Source organism: Cupressus sempervirens, chromosome 3 (assembly GCF_028749045.1).
Source record: "Cupressus sempervirens isolate cs-2001-9-10 chromosome 3, ASM2874904v1, whole genome shotgun sequence".
Classification (NCBI taxonomy): domain Eukaryota; kingdom Viridiplantae; phylum Streptophyta; class Pinopsida; order Cupressales; family Cupressaceae; genus Cupressus; species Cupressus sempervirens.
The window spans coordinates 1112177451-1112182753 of NC_143120.1; positions in this window are offsets into that span (position 1 = coordinate 1112177451).

Consider the following 5303-nt stretch of genomic DNA (forward strand, 5'->3'; position numbering starts at 1 on the left):
TTCCCTAAATAGTTTAGAAGGATTTACATGTAAAGGATGAGATTTTGAAAGGTTTTGTGGATAACATAACAAGAAATTTTGAGTATCTTGGAGAAGATCAGAATCCAAACACCCTTTTGTTTCCTGACTATTTTAGCCTCCATCAAAAGATTCATTCAGAGTCAGAATGTGCTAGTTGCCAAGATGCAATATCTAATGTGTTAGCGCAGACAAATCAGCCTATTGAAATTGTCAAAAGAAATGAAATTGTTTCAAGTTTTGATGTTCCAATAAGTGTGGATATCCCAAGAAATTTTGAGGACGCATAAAATTTTGAATTTCCAAAACTCCATGGAGTTACAAAAATTCTCAAAGTTACAAAAAGTGATGGAAATGTAGAATCAGGAAGTCATCAAGATGAAGATACCAATGCTTTCTACTATATTGATTCCCCATTGGATAATGATAAGATACATCCCTTAGAAAAAGATGTGTCATCAAACAAGATGGATAGAATGCTTAATTTGGTCTCAAGCTTGACTAAAGAAATGTATATTTATGGGTATTCTACACATATATTTGACCATGCAATAAGCAAGTCATGTAGAATCCATCCATTTGGGTTCCATTCATAAGTAAGTTGTCTTGATTTTTTGTTAGCTTGACAGATCACAATGGAGGGTAAGTATGGTTTTGAACATGCTTCTTTGGGATATGATGGAGAGAACACCTTGATTAATGATATTAATAAGCCCTATAATTCTAAAGGAAACTTGATGATTGAGTTTGCTAGTCCCAAGGAGCCTAAAGGTGACAATTCGTGGTTTAAGGCTAATGGTGGTGATAATGAGGATCATAAAAATAATGTTCTATCTTTTGGGTCTTGTTCTAATAGTTATATTACATCATCGACACTGGTGTTTCCATGTGCACATTGAGTTTTGCACCATGAGATAAGACCACCAAAAGGAAAAATTACAATCTGTGAGTGTACCCCTATGGTGGGAGACTTTCTAAATCAGGTGATATATTTCCATTATCCCTCTTAGTTTGATGATTTTCAATTTGAATATGATGTTGAAAGTCAAAGAACTTCTTTTTGGATTAATCATGGCCATGAAGAGTTACCACAACTACTAATTTTGTGTGATTTGTACCCAAAATTTGAACCAAGATTGCCCAAATTTTATTTTTCTGACTACAAAGACAAGTCAACATTTTTTAGAACTATATGGGTTGGGTTATTACTATTGCACATAATGAGAAATCTACTAACAACCACCCCACATTCTTTTTTTTTTTGGAAAAAGTGGATGAGCCATGATATATATATATATATATATATATATATAGAAAATAAAACTGGTTCAAGAGCTCAATTAGGAAAGAACCAGAAAGAAAACCCAGCATTGTCCCAATATGTACAAGTGGCTAACATTGATATTTAGAATATTAATATATCGATGAACAAAACTAATACCATCAAAATTTGAAATTCTACTGACAAACACCCCACATTCTTATTATTCAGGGTTTTTTGTATGTATGTATATATATATATATATATATATATATATATATATATATATATATATATATATATTTGTCCTTTTAGTTAGGTGTTAGTTTTCTTTGTGTCGAGTCTATTTGTTTTGAATTTTTTTTTCATCATTTTACTTCTTCTTTTTTTAGTCTTTGAGTCAGGGAGTCACTTTGTTTTGTTAAGGTTGTTCCCAACATGTAGTCCACCCCAACTGGTCTCGATTTTTTAAAAAGGTGTTTCTTTATTAAAGCATTTGGATAACTTTTTTTCTTGTAAGAACTAAATATAGATGTTGCTTGCAAGTAATGAGGAATTTCAACCTTAAAATCATATTCTAGATTGATCACTCTCAAAAATTTACAAATTTAAATAATTGGTCATCTAGGTTGCTTCCAACCCAGGTGGACATTGGCTAAGGGATAGTCCAAAATTTTCTGGTTTGAACGGAGGATTTCCCTAGGGGCTTATCAAAATCACTATTTGGCATGTGAATTTTTGAAAGTTCATTAAAAGAGGAACACACAAGTCATCAGATTGGAAAAGGTCCATAAGAAAGGAACGCCAACATCTTGACCACACAGTCTAATCATTGTCAAGAAAAAATAAATTTAAAAATGGTGTCATCAAATAGGATTCCATAACTTGGTATGAACCAAAATAAGGTGATTAATGGGATCTAGCACAATATAATCATTGGCTCACTTCAAAGAAAACAAAATTTTCAAGGAAGAATCAAGTGGAAATGCATAAGCTCCATGAAGTTGACAAATGGCTCACCAAAAATATGAAAGACAAGTAATTGATGACTCATTAAGAGCCCTCTGAATGGTTTTTCACATCTGGTCATATAGTGATTGAAAATTTGTTGAGGGGGATTTCTCAAAATCTCATCGATTAGAGAAATTTATTTCTATGTTGTTGCACTCTTGTGACGGTTGGCACTTAGGATCATAAAAGGAATTAAAACACTGAACACACATTGAGCATTAAAATTAAAAAGTTTTATTTTCTTGTTTAAAGTTTGCAAAAGCCACTAGTGACATCTAGAATCAAGTTGAAAACTTGATACGAGTTAAAAAATTGCTTGTTGATAAAGAAATGTCTTTGTTATTTCTTCTATCATCAAAAAGGGAAAAATAATGTCACTAGAGTGCTCCAAGACCTCGTCTGAAAGAAACTCGAAAACTATGAAGGTGTGCATGTGTGCAATTTGAAGATCTGGTGATTGAACTCTCCAGAAGGTCCATAGGTACACATTGTAATTTTGATATATGCATAAGTTGAAGGACTCTAGAAGGTGTGCCTATATGAAGGTATGTAGGTGCACAATTTTACAATTTTTGAAGAGAAAAGTATAGAGGTGCGTAAGGTGCATAAATATGCCTAAGTTATCAAAAAAGATCAAAATAAGCACACAAGAGTGATCTCAAACCCCATTTGAGAAAAACTCAAAAATTATTTTCAAAACTAAGAACTTTGATTTTTTGGTGAATTGAGCACCTTGCACAATTCCCTGAAGGTGCGCATGTGCTCAGGTGCACAACTGCACAATTTGAAGATTTGTTGAATGAATTATCTCTAAAAGTGTGCAAGTGTGCATATCTAAAATATCAAGAGGTCCCCTGAGGCCTTGAACATTACCATGGCTTCCTTGTCTTCTGTAGTAGCTAAGATCACATTCAAACCCATGAATTTCAAATTCCAGGGAATGCCCAAGAAGTCACACTTCATGATTTCCATAGGGATGTCAAGGTAAAGTATGAAGCTTTAAACTAATTATCTCCTCAATAAAACACCTCTACCATCAAAACATTCAAAGGGAAATAATCACATATCATTTTGGTATAAAGGGAAAGAAAACCCAAAGGCTGGAAATCAACTTTTGACACTTAAATGATTTTTTGGATTTTTTGATCATGTCACAAATGTGTGTAAGTGCACCGACTATTTTGAAGAAGTAGTGCATCAACAATTAGTTTCTAGTTGCTATTTTAGAGCATTCAATGCATCCAAAACACATTTTGAGAATATTTTAACTCCTAGAAACACCTAGAGAAGGCCAAACTTGCAATTTAAGAAGTCTTGATGACTCCCAGATCATCTCATGGCTTTTATCTTTATATCTTCTTATTATTTTATTGTTTCAATTCAATTAAATTCTCATGCACCCATTAATTGACATAAACAAGAGTGGAAACCTTCTTAGAGAGTCGATTTGTATGTAAATAGCTTTATTTTATTAGTTTTTTAGCATGAGTTTGCATTAGAAGAGCTCTCACTCCTAACACAAAAGGAGAAGATGATTTATTTTAAATGCATGGATGTTATATGCACTCTAGGCCATTATTTTGATGAAATAATATATTCTATTGGTGCAATCATTTTGAGTGTAGTTATTCTTGCTAGAGTGTGTTATTTTTGTGAATGCATGTTCATGAATAATAATGGAACCAATGATTTTATTGTGTTATTATGATTGTGCAATCTTTTAGTTCTACATTTTTCCTCGTGTTAATCAATTTCACTGATATAATGAATTGGAGAAAGGATCACCTATTATTCTTGCATAGCATCTTGTCTCGCATGAGCGCAGTTTCTGTGGCCATTTGATTTGATGAGATGTGGAACATCTTTTAATCATTATTGAATTCTCATCAATAATTGAATCAATGGAATTGAAGAAGCACTACTATTTTCATTGGTTTCCTACCTGATATTTTTGATGATTTAACTTGCAGATGTGTTGTTATTGTGGTTTGTGTCCATTAGGAATTTCCCTTTCAAGTTATTTTCTTTAATCTATCATTAACCTATATTTTTTATTTTCTTTTCTAACACTTGGTTAACATAGGAATTCATATACTTGCATTGATAAATTGTATTCATCGTAAATAGAAAATACCAAAAATATATCTCTTTCGTGGTTACATTTCAGACAATAACAAATCAAAAAGATTATTAAAAATTGGTTTGAACCAGAAAAGCCATCCTCGTAAACATACATATTTATCTTTAATTGAGTGGATTTCAGTAGGTTGTGGATTTTAGTAGGTTGTGGATTTCAGTAGGTTGCAAGACCACCCAAAACCTTGGAGTTGATCCTTGATCATCTTTTCAAGAGAGGAGTTTGAAAGGATTCATGTTATTTAGCATTGTGCAAAATGACAACTCAACATAAGTGGCAATAGAAGGAGGGCCACAAACCATTTAGATAAGAAAAATAACTTTTCATTTCAAAATTCTAAAGTTTTTGGGCATTCAGAAAAAAAAATGTCTGTCATTGGTAGAAGGTGCATTGGTGTGCTTTTTGAAGGTGCACTACTCTGAGGTGCACTTTTCCAGAATAAACACAAATTCCTAGAACTCAGTCACTTTCTTTAGCTTAGGTCTTTGAATCCTTTCTTACAAGCACCAAATTCTCTTATACCAATTGTTGGAAATGAAGAGAGTAAATGAGAGGGGAGGGATGAATCATTCGCAACAAAAACAAATCCAAATCCCTTAGACTAAATTAAAAAAATTCACATATAAATTAATTCTTTATACTACTCAGTTAGAACTGAAATATTGTTGTGACTCAGTTAACAAAGCAATCTTGAATGTTAGTTTGTTTTAACCTTTAGTAACTTAGTTGCAGAAACATAAATCATGAATAAATATCATGAACATAGATGACACTAAGATTTAACATGGAAAACCAATTTGGGAAAACCACCATGAAACTAGTCACAATAATTTTCGCTCTTCTGAAGTGAGCCCTGTTTGGAGCCAACCTAGTTAA